At 41.7% G+C, this 12,785-nt stretch overlaps 1 long non-coding RNA gene across 1 annotated transcript; it reads right to left on the bottom strand.

Annotated features, from left to right (window-relative positions):
• Positions 1-293: 293 nt before the first annotated feature.
• LOC109749335 (uncharacterized) lies at positions 294-11,430 on the bottom strand. The gene is made up of 2 exons (XR_012182302.1): positions 10,962-11,430; positions 294-634 (listed from the first exon to the last, which is right to left on the bottom strand). It is a non-coding gene; the product is annotated as an uncharacterized lncRNA (long non-coding RNA).
• Positions 11,431-12,785: the final 1,355 nt, after the last annotated feature.

The following is a 12,785-nucleotide window of genomic DNA, read 5'->3' as shown; positions in this document are numbered from 1 at the left end:
GAAAAATAAATAAATCTAGGTGAACTGCGACAGAGAAGCTGGAAGCCTGAGATGAAAGATTATATTCACACTTGGTACGCTAAATAACGCTAAAGCGGCTCGCTTGGCACACCGGACCGACTGATGCGACAATTGACCAGATATTTCACATGATTGCATCCACAACCAAAATGCACCAGGATCTGAAGAGATCCGCTTTCATGAGTTTCTAAAGACGGCATTACTTTGCACTTGACACAAGTTTGAAAAGAAGGCGAAAGCTGAGACGAGCAATGTATGTGCATGCATGGACAAAAAGGGAAAACAGGTAATAGATACAACATATTCAAGGGCATAGGTTGAGCCGGAGAATTGAGTAAACCCGGGATTTTTCCTCTTTGTAGTTGAGCCACTTCACTAAAATGTTACAGGGTATCAGAAAGATATTCACATGGACAAGGGCAACAGCAATCTTCGCTCTCTTTTCCTTTTGAGCCTTCTATGCCTAGAGATTTTGAGACTTACTGGGAGAAGGATTCCGAGAATTACAAAGAGGGACGAGAGCTTGAACCATTTCAGGTAAAGTGCAGCATAGCACGACACCATGAGAAAACAGAACAAAAAGGCATAGAGGAGAGCCACCCTCAGGTCCCGCCTGAAAGAGGAAAGAACACGGGATTAGGTAAAACTGAATCAAATGGCAATAAGCAAGTAGGCTGGTCTTTAACTAGAGCATAAGCAGGATAACCATAATGGTCGTTTTTTAATAACCAAAATGAGATCAGCTTATATTTCAGAACTGTAAATAACTAGAGCACATTGCATTGACAATACTACTTCCTTTAGGCTAGTTCGAACTTGATAGCTACTCCCTCCATTCACACGAATATAACATGTTCCAACTTTTTTTTCTGAATCAGATGTATACAGACACGTTTTAGTGTGTTTGTTCACCCATTTTAATTCATATGGAGTCCAGATTGAAATGTCCAAAACATCTTGTATTTGTGAATCGAGGGAGTAGCATTTAAATTTTGCAGATACAACAGAGCGCATTTGCATCAGCTAAACACTCTCTGCATGCTAGTGTGTGCTTCGAAATCAGCCAGGGTTTGCAAATTGTATATCCCCAGGCTCGTTACATGAAACTGCACTACTTTGAATTCAACTTCTCTTTCCTTCATCCTACCATGAGCTAAGTTCAGATATCATTACAAATTTGGTTTAATATGATACTGTTCAATGTTCATTCTAGGAGATAAGGGATATGGAACTACTCCGTTTTAGCGATTAATCCAAATGCAATTATTATCAACAAAAGAAGCTTATTCTGAATAATTACATGATTCTTTGTTTCCTCTAACATTACATGATTAATTTGAATGCAAACCACATGGCCTAATAATCAAACTTATTAGTTCCATTCAGTCCCAGCTGAAATCGCCGGATCGTCATGACCAAAGCGGTATGCAGAAGCCTACATCCCGTACCAGATGAAATTCTAGCCATTCTGGCCGGCTGTACTGGTACCGGTCCATACAGACAGCTCTGCTGATGTTTCTTTATAAAGGCAACAGCCAAACTGATTCTTACCATCACCTGGGAGATTCCACGTTGTAATAATTGCTAGAAAAGGGCAGGGAATATTGGGCCTGTAATCCTTTGCAAATATGGGCCTATAGAGACCTCTTGCTCTTGCAAGGAGACGGCATGCACACTAGTTTGATGCGACAGGCAGTGCACCAGCCAACCATTTATCCCTTTTGCCCATAGTTTTTTTCATTGTTTTTGAAGCAGCACAAAGTTTGTGGAGGAGCAACTCCACCTTGCTGCTACAATGTGTACAGCACAAGTGTTGAAGGAACAGCTTCAACGTGCTGCGCTAGATATCGCTCTAGAGGCGAATGTAGGTTGATAGGGCAGCAAGAGTTCAATCCAGAACTCCTAGGGCACAAGATCTACTCCAAGATCTTAGATAAGAACAACAAGTTCTATTATAGGTAGGGGTACATAGTCTGCCTCCAAAGTAGAGGCGAGGACCTCTATTTATAGGGCTTTGGGAAGCCTTCACATACTTCTACTTATAGCTGGAATACTCTAGAAAACATTATGTAAGTTTCACCATTCTACTCATAGCTACTCACAACTAGAAGACTCTAGAAAACAGTAGGTAGGATAGAAAAGAAAAGGAAAGAAATACTACACTAGAGTGGAAGCATCTAGAAGTAGCCAAACAGATCTGGCATGTGTTTTCTTTCTTCTCATCTAGTGTTCCTCATCATTCTCCCCTGGTTGTTTGGAACTCGCCCTCGAGTTATCTTCATAGAGCGCTTTTTCTGGATGGTAGAGAGTCAAGTCCGCAACATTGAAAGTGTTGGAGATACCCATGTCACTTGGAAGATCTATCACATAAGCATTATCATTTATCTTCCTCATGATAGAGAAGGGCCCATACCTTCGCTGCCTAAGTTTCCCTTTAACACCTAAAGGCAGCCTCTCTTTTCGGAGGTATACCATCACCTTATCACCGACTTGGAATGATTTTGGCCTCTTTTTGCAATCAGCAAGTTGTTTATATTTCTGATTTTGTGCTTCCAAAGCGCCGCGAATCTCTTCAAATAACTCGGTGTAATTATCAGCAAAGGACAATGCTGATTTTGAGTTTCCCCTTGATGGCAGCTTCACCAGGTCCACCACATGTGTTGGAACTTTAGTGTAGACAATGGAAAAAGGGCTCCTTCCTGTGGATCTATGCTTGGAGTTATTGTAGGAGAACTCTGCAAGAGATAAAGCCAAATCCCATTGCCCCTTTCTTTCTCCACAAATGCAACGGATCAGATTACCCAAAAACTTGTTCACCACTTCCGTTTGTCCATCTGTTTGTGGATGAGCAGTGCTAGAAAATTTCAATTCAGTGTTGAATTGCTTCCACAAAGTGAGCCAAAATGCAGCAAGAAACTTGCTATTACGGTCTGAGACAATGGACCTTGGAACTCCATGAAGTCTGACCACTTCTCGAAAGAATAGGTTTGCCACATGATGAGCATCCGTTGTCTTGCGGCATGGGATGAAATGAGCCATCTTAGAGAATCTATCCACGACCACAAATACAGCATCACTTCCTCGTCTTGTTCTTGGCAAGCCCAAGACGAAGTCCATAGAAATGTCCTCCCATGGAGCAACAGGAACAGGCAAAGGCATGTATAACCCTGTGTTCTGGACTTGGCCTTTGCAGGTCTGACATACGTGGCACCGTTGAACGAACTTTCCAGCATCTCTCTTTAGTTGTGGCCAAAAGTAGCGAGCTTCCAGGTTAGCGATAGTCTTGTCCCGTCCAACATGGCCACTAAGATCACTTGAATGGAGCTCTCTAACCAGCTTGTCACGTAGAGAACTTCTTGGAATGCACAAACGATCATTTTTGAAGAGATATCCATCTTGCATCAAATAGTCATCACCTAATGGTTGGCCCCTTGCGTGCTTTACCCAAACATGGCCAAAGTCTTCGTCACCCTCATACAACTCCTTTATTTGACCCATGCCCGGAAGTTCAGCTTCAAAAGAAGTCAAGAGGCATGCACGACGACTCAAAGCATCGGCCACTCTGTTAGTTATTCCAGATTTATGCACGATGAGATAGTTAAACCTCTCAAGATATGCTGCCCATCTTGCTAGCATGCGGTCAACATGCTTTTGATTTCTAAAATGCTTCAAGGATTGATGGTCGCTATAAACAATGAACTCTTTAGGCAGCAAATAGACTTCCCAAGTTTTCAACGCTCTGAAAACGGCGTATAATTCTTGCTGATAGGTACTCCATTTCTGTCTAGCTTCACTTAACTTCTCACTAAAGAAAGCAATGGGCTTCCTTTCTTGAGATAGGACAGCTCCAATGCCTACTCCACTTGCATCACACTCCAACTCAAAAGTCTTGTTGAAATCAGGTAGTACCAAGACAGGAGCTTGTGATAGCTTTTGTTTAATCTCATTGAAACTAGCTTCAGCTGCTTCTGCCCATTGGAACTTTCCTTTCTTCAAACACTCGGTAATTGGTGCCATGATAGTGCTGAAATTCTTAACAAATCGCCTATAGAAAGTTGCAAGGCCATGAAAGCTTCTTACCTCAGAAATGGTCTTAGGAGTTGGCCATTCTCGAATTGCTTCAACCTTAGAATCATCAACACGAATGCCGTCACATGTTATGACGAATCCTAGGAAAAGAAGTTGTGTTTGCAGGAAAACACATTTCTTCAAGTTGACGTAGAGCTCATTTTCCCTTAGTACTTCTAGCACCTTCCGAATGTGATCAAAGTGTTCATCCTCATCCTTGCTATAGATCAAGATGTCATCGAAATAGACCACAACAAAGTGGGATAAGAAGGGTCTAAGGACTTGATTCATTAAGTGCATAAAGGTACTTGGTGCATTTGAGAGTCCAAATGGCATGACTAGCCATTCAAACAACCCTTCCTTTGTCTTGAAGGCGGTCTTCCATTCATCCCCGGGTCTTATACGGATTTGATGATATCCACTTCTTAAATCTAGCTTTGTGAACACTCTTGCTCCACTAAGCTGATCCAACATATCATCCAGACGGGGAATAGGGAACCTATACCTTACGGTGATCTTGTTAACGGCTCTACTGTCCGTACACATGCGCCAAGATCCATCTTTTTTTGGCGCGAGTAGGGCTGGTACAGCACATGGGCTAATACTTTCTCGAATGTGCCCCTTTTGCAACAATTCCTCCACTTTCTCCTTCAATATATCATGCTCCTTTGGGCTCATTCGATAGTGTGGAAGATTAGGAAGACTTGCTCCCGGAATTAAGTCAATTCTATGTTGAATTCCTCTCATCGGTGGCAAGCCATGTGGCTCCCCAAGTATGTTCTGAAATTCTGCCAATAAACCACGTACCTTTGCTGGAATTTCAACAGTCAGGTGCTCTTCTCCCTTTACAACAAGTGCAGCACACAAATCTGCCTCCTTCAAGTCTTCCATAAACTCATGAGAGGTATGGGAGATAGTTAACATAGTTTTCCCCTCCTCCTTAGAGGTATTACCTTCGGGTTTGTTTGGTAAGATAATGATCCTTCTCTTGTTCCAAATGAAAGAGTAAGAATTTTCCTTGCCCTTGTGTGTAGTATCCACATCAAATTGCCAAGGCCTCCCAAGAAGAACATGGCTGGCATCCATGTCAACCACATCACACAACACATTTGAGCGATAATGCTTACCCAAAGAAAGTGGCAGGTTGCATTGTTTGGTGATCCTCATATTCACTCCTTTCTTGATCCATCCAATAGTGTAGGGATTTGGATGATCATGGGTTTCAAGCTTTAAATGGTCCACCAACTTCTGGGAGATAAGATTCTCGCAGCTGCAACTATCAATCACTAGTTTGCATACCTTGCCATTCACCGTGCATTTGCTCTCAAATATTTTCTTCCGTTGTGTGTCATCGAGTTGTGGTGTGGAACATAGGACACGCTGGATCACACATACCACCTCTTCACCTTCTTGACAAACCTCTTGTCCGTCTACATCTTCAGATTCATATTCTTCCTCATCGCTTTCACCATCATGGATAGTCGTGTTAACAAATTTCCTTAGTGGGCAGCCGCTGGATATGTGTCCCTCTTTACCACATTAATAGCACTTTGGGCCTTCATTTGCCTTACCCTTGCCTCTAGTTTGCTTCGGGATGGGCTGTTTTGTCTTCGGTGGAGTGGTATTTTCTTCCACTCTATTAGGTTGGCTCCTAGATGAGCCTTCGGTATGAGGATATGGAGGATATGGAGCCTTAGTTGTCTTTCTCATCCTCACAAACCTCTCTGCCTTTAAGGCTAGAGCTTGTGCTTGATCAACGGACCAGATTTGTTGCATCATCAATCGATCTTGAATAGCATCATTGAGACCATTGATGTACCTTGCAACTTGTTGCTCTTCAGTTTCAGCAAGGTTGCACCTCACTTGTAGCCTTAGAAACTCCTCCATGTAATCTGAAACAGTCCTATTTCCTTGAGCACAATTTTGAAATTGGATAAATAGGATCTGGTCATAATCAGCGGGCAAAAATCTCCCTTTCAAGAGGCCTTTCATTTGTCGCCAAGTTCTAACACGAGGTTCTCCTCTGAGCCTGCGCTCCTCTTGAACGCGATGCCACCATGCACCGGCTCCTCCTTTCAGCTTGTATGCGACCAAAGGAACTCTACGATCTTCCGGAACCTCCATGACCTCAAAGAAAGTCTCCACTTCATATAACCAATCTAGGCACCCTTCAATATCAACATTTCCATTAAAAGTTGGGATCTCAGCTTTTACCTTGTATGTATCTCTTGCATATGTAGGGTTGGGTACTCTCCGATATGCGTAGAGATCTGCTTCTTCAAGGGCATCATCATATTCTTCACCTTCAGAAGCTTCAACATAAATTGGCCTTCTTGAAGCACGTTGAACAACATGTTGTCGTGGCGGTCTTGCTCCAAGATTACCTCTCCTTCTTCCTTGATGAACATCTTCCTCTTCTTTAGATGAATCTCCTTCATTGGTAGTAGGGGGGACACCCTTTCTTATCATCTCAACCAGCTGACCAAATCTCCGATTAAGATCTTCACGCAGCTCTTTGATTTGTTGTTCCGCAGCATCCATCCTCTTCTCCAATTGCTCCATTGCTTGCTGCAACTTACTCTCGAAGAGGACAACAAGAACTAGTATGGGTCAACGAGGCTCTGATACCACCTGAAGCAGCACAAAGTTTGTGGAGGAGCAACTCCACCTTGCTGCTACAATGTGTACAGCACAAGTGTTGAAGGAACAGCTTCAACGTGCTGCGCTAGATATCGCTCTAGAGGCGAATGTAGGTTGATAGGGCAGCAAGAGTTCAATCCAGAACTCCTAGGGCACAAGATCTACTCCAAGATCTTAGATAAGAACAACAAGTTCTATTATAGGTAGGGGTACATAGTCTGCCTCCAAAGTAGAGGCGAGGACCTCTATTTATAGGGCTTTGGGAAGCCTTCACATACTTCTACTTATAGCTGGAATACTCTAGAAAACATTATGTAAGTTTCACCATTCTACTCATAGCTACTCACAACTAGAAGACTCTAGAAAACAGTAGGTAGGATAGAAAAGAAAAGGAAAGAAATACTACACTAGAGTGGAAGCATCTAGAAGTAGCCAAACAGATCTGGCATGTGTTTTCTTTCTTCTCATCTAGTGTTCCTCATCAGTTTTTTATGGTATGTGTTCCTCACGTGTATATATTAAAAAAGTATATCCATACAAAATTTTGAAAACCAGAACGGAACGCTGGAACACTCCAGTACGAAAACGTTCCATCATGCCAAACACTGAACCAGAATGACAACTGGAATGGAACTATAAGTATGTTCATAATGCGGTGCACCAAATGAGATGGCTATACCTAGCACAACATATATTAGCAACCCCACTAGCTTTTGAAAATGTTATGAGCCTTAATACAATGCATAGGCAGTGAAAGATCTATGTGTGAAAATGCCACAAATATTGCAGACAGAAATTTAAAATGGTTTATTGAGTGATATGCATCGATTAGATAAAACTAAGTACCAAATATGTTTTCACTCCAGAAATTGGTGACACGGCAAAGTATCAACTAAGTATGGAGTGTCACGAATCTGTCCAGATTTTGAACTTCAAACTTGATGTACTTTATGGGATGCTTGTGGGAACGACCATTTGTCAATCCAATTTTACATGCAGATCAGTACAGTATTTTGTTTGGACATGCTCCAAATTCAAGTTTTAGTTTTAGCTTTGGTGAACCATTGGAACCGGAAGGTTAGTGCTTCCCATTCGAGTAGATATGAAACATATATTCATAAAATGTACGTTGAAGTTACTTGCACCGAAAGCACAAACATTTATACTTCGATGCTAAGCATAAGCAAATGTCATCAAATGCAGACTGCTTGAAATTATTTGTGCTAAAATAGTGTTCCTAATTTGGCCCAATTGTTCCTGAGAGGTGTAAAGTTAAAAATAGTCGAATCCTGCAATTTTCTATTGAAAGACATGCATGAAAGCAGCAATATTCCGAGCATAAGATTTGTAATGACTTCTGAGTCGCTACCCTCTATGTGCATAGTCTTGTATCATGTTTTGTAAAGCCATATTGAACAATTGGCAAGTCATCAAATTTGCATTGAGCTTTTTATGCAGCGTGGTTTACTCATTTAAATAGACCATGTCAAAACTTAGTGAAAAATAGAACAGAACTGAGAAGAAATAAACATAAGACCATTAACCTTTTTTTTTCCTTTACTAGAGGCTTCTTTCATGCTAACAGAACAAAACATACTTATTCTCTTGAGCTGTAATTATCTGTTATTCTAGAAAGTACACTTTCCTCACAGGTTCAGACTGATCACGGGACTCACATTCTTGCAGTGTTTAACCTAGCTGACTTTACATGGCGCCATGGCTGTTTATGTCTAGCTAGATTGCTGGCAAACTTGCGTTATGCTCAGAACTGGCTTTGCTAGTCATGCGAATTATCAACTTCCCACCCTTGTCAACAACATTAACTCATGGCAACTTCTTAAATAGAAAAGACTAGTATTTCTAAAGATATGCGATTATGAAACAGGAGTGAGGGGGCAACCAGCAAAGCCTCACACTGCCAAGCAAAACACATTATCACAGGCAATAGGAATAGAAATGTCCTCTTCCTTCTAATAGGAGTACCACAAGTTTCTTCTAATGCCAATTTCAAGTTCACTATTTGAATTTCTTTCAAAGAATAGGCAAGGAAAGAAATGGCTTCTCCAGATTAGTTATATGACCCCTCTAAATTAAACCCCCAATTCAAGACCAGTATTCTGGTTATCAAACAGTACAAAAGGTGCTGTTATGTCCTGCGTGGAAAGAATTTGATTAAATGTCCCTAAATCTGTATCACATTCCTGCTTAGGTCAAGTGACGACTTATTTTGGGCGGACCACTAAGTATGCACTATGTGATGTGTACAATTTTAATCCATCCATCAATAGGCAGTAATGGAAAAGTAACATGGCTGTCATCTAGGCCTGGCATAGGGGACTATGTGAAATGCCATGTCGACACTAAGTCGCTGCCATGCTGTGTAACATGTGATGCAATCAAACATGCTTCAAACATGGGTTGTATGGATTTTTTTTAAAATTGAGATAGAGTGATCTCTACCTTTATACTCAAAAAAGGACCTGCCGGGCCAAAATATGAAAGTCAGGTTTACAAAAGCAAAAAGGCAGCCAGGAAAAAAGGAGATTATATGCAGCAAAGTGGAGAATGCAAGCAAGGTACTAAAGTAAAGAAAATGTAAGCAAGCAATAAAGGAATAAACAGATGAGATAGAGGACAATGGCATAAGTGAGTCCTAATGAATGTGGTGTTACAGATGAGATAGAAAGCATTAGTTGTGCATTTATCTTTGATCTTGTCATAGCAGCAGAGGGTTTTCTACTTTTAGAGAATGTGGTGTTACAGCCATTCCACAGTTCAGTAGCCCTAAGTAGCAAACACAACAGACCATAACCTGAGATGGTGTACTCTGGCGGTCTGTATGAACTGCAGTATGTTACTTGACGCAGTCATATCCTCTTACACACTCTCTGTACACCACGTAAAACACAGGCAAGCAGTGCTAAGCAATGTAGCATTCCAACAGACTAAGCGCATTTCGAAAGGACCAAAATATCCAGCGAATGTCAGATTTTTTGGTATGGCGAATCGAACATTTTTCATGGCAAGTTGTGTTCATCGAGAATGGCAAGTTTAGTTGGTGAGCATGGCAAATCCGCCTCAGTTCATTTATTGCCAGGAAAATTGTCATGCTTGCAAACTAAAATTGCCATCCTCTCACCAATATAAATTGCCATGAAAACGGTTCGATTTGCCATGTATAAAAATCTAACGTCAGATTTTTAGCATTTTCGTTTCGAAATCTATGCATGATGCATCTAAGTGGTAAGTGGCAAGTTAGACTTGAGAAAACTTAGCATGGCCTAGCCCACAATAAAGCGACTTGGGCTCGGCTTGACCTTCGATTTAGGGCCAGGTCAGTCTCCAGGTTCAATTAGCAGCCAAGTGAGGACAACTGTGTTTTAGACCAAACCTTGACGTAGGGCAGGTGTCCTGAATGTAGGTGTGTCTGCTGCAGACGGTGCCAAGTTTTACTCATATACTCCCTCCATCCCATAATATAAGAGCGTTTTTGACACTAGTGAGTAGTTATGATAGTGAAGGCACTCAGCTTATTCTTCCTTTTATCCGTCCATTGCAGCATTATTGACTCAGCAACAGGAACCCGACAAACAATGAAAACCCTACAGAAAGTTCTTATTCAACAGTGTTGCTGTTAATACTCCATCTTTGGGAGGGCTTCGCTTCTAAAGCAACCCAAGCAATTCACAAGTTCTAACCAAATGTTAATTAAGCATAGTAGCTTTGCAATTGTCTTGATGCGTGTAAAGCCTTATATAAACTAATAGCTCTTCAGATGATGCCTCCAGCTTGACATTAGTCCATGCACACGCTCCTCAACAGCACTAGTACTCAGAGCAGATCTTGCAAAACCTCGAATTCCCTGCCTTTTGTTTGCTATTATGCCTCTAACTGAACGATTTTACCTCTAATTAGCAGAAAAGATTATGCTTTTCCCACTCAATTAATATCTTCTCATAACCATATCACATAATTCCCAAATAATAAAGGTAATTAAAATCCCTTCCTGTCGTCACCGGCAAGCTATACAAATCAGCGAAGATCCATATAATCAAGGAAGCAAAAGTACACAGCATGAGCTGCAATCTATACCGCGCGAATCCGACCAATCCTCATGTTCAACCGACGAGCACCCAAAAGGGGCATTCAGTTGAAACCAAACCGCGTGAATTTTGAAGAGCGTCGCAGCAGATGCTAGGATAAACAAGAAATCAAGAAGAGGGGGACCGGACCTGGAGGCGATGTGGGGGTTGGGGGAGAAGACGGCGAGGGCCGCGGAGTATGACTGCGCCGACCGGATCTGGTGCTCCCGCAGCTGTTCCACCAGCTTTGCTCGCGTGATCATCTCCTGTCCCCGCTACTGATCCTCAAGGTTGAGCACACTAGCAATTGTTTGCCCAAGCTGCCAAAATTTTCTGAAATTGGCGGAACGAAGGAAGGATCCGGGACAAAGAAAGAGGCGAGCGAGGAGGAAGAAAGCCGAAGAGGATGGGAGAAAAAAGAACTCGTATCATGCGTCCTACCGTTGGCCGGTAGCGCCGTTGGGTCGTGGATGGACGCTCAGGATTAGTTCTTCAGGAAAAAAAAATGCAAAGTGGAAAATTGGGGTACATTTCAGGGGATGCCGCTCCCAACATGAAATTTGTGAAATGTTACTCCAAAATAATCGTACTTTCACCAGCACATGCCGCTCCAAATTAACTCGGATGGATTCGTCGCCATCGACTCTTTGCTCGTTACTTTTGAATTGTCCGGTTTTGACATTGTTTGATGTCCAATCATGGCCATCGGACTGAAAGTTTGGGAGGATGCAATTCTGGGTGCCAATTATTAATCCACCTTTCAACCTCTGATATCCATGGCCGAAAAAGATTGTAGGTATGGTGGGAGATGTAATCAAGCCTGGTGTTGATGCAAAAGCTTTTGCTTGGGAAGTGTGGCACCCGGCTCAAGGAACCGGAACACCCTGTATTTCAGCACAGAGATCAAGCCTTCTGGAATACGACACTGCTTGGCATAAAACAGAACAACTCTTGTTACAAATAATATGGGTACAAGAGTTCGGATATTACAAAGGTTTACATCGGCACGGCGACGCTACGCCAGCTAAGGTAGCTCTATGCTAACAGCGAAATAATATATAGCAGCGGAACAGCGACGACGATGATGGACTCCGCTCCGCAGAGACTCTGGCTGGGACACGTCCTAGCTCGCAGACTTGGGATCCTCGACAAACAATCAATCACGGCATCACCTGCAATCCAACATGACACGTTAGGTGAGTACTTTGAGTGTACTCGCAAGCTCACACCAACCAAAAGCAATCAAGACAGACCATAGCATGGCAATTACATGTTAATTATTAATGATGAACATGATACTACTAGAACAACATGAGAGTGAACATGGCATGTACATGTTAATCATGATATGAACATGATGATATTAGAACTAGCATGCATGGGAGTCGGCGTTTTAGGTCTCATGGACCAACCTACTCATCTCTGAGGTTATCTCATAACCACCATAGGTATCAATCTCACCGTTGTGATCATCACACGATCACCTCATGATTAACCAATATCGTTATCAATGACACCATCATGATCATCACATATCCACCAAGAGCTCAACCTGTTGACACCGATTTCGGCCAAAAGTAAAATATGACGCATAATTCAAATAAAATCATTTACATAAAATGATAAAAACAAAAAAGTGAATTGCCGAATACATGGATAAAAAATACAATGATAAAATAAAAGACCCGAAAATAAAAGGGAAGAAAATGAGCCATATCATCGTATAAATTAGAGGACATATGACTTTCATACACATACGCCATCATCAGCAGCGAAGTTCCAACGTTTAAGCAAATTCAAAGTTTCATAGACGACGCTAATATTGCCAAAATTTTATATCATATTTACGAGCATTATTCTGTCATCGCTAAAAAAAATATTAGCACAGTAATGTTCGCGTAAAATAATATAACGCGCGACGATGTATAAAGAAAATATCAAGCCGTCATATAAATATCAATGAAAAAATGATTT

Source organism: Aegilops tauschii, chromosome 4 (assembly GCF_002575655.3).
Source record: "Aegilops tauschii subsp. strangulata cultivar AL8/78 chromosome 4, Aet v6.0, whole genome shotgun sequence".
NCBI lineage: Eukaryota > Viridiplantae > Streptophyta > Magnoliopsida > Poales > Poaceae > Aegilops > Aegilops tauschii.
Note: the sequence above shows the minus strand (reverse complement) of the source record. Positions and strands in the feature narration are given on the sequence as shown.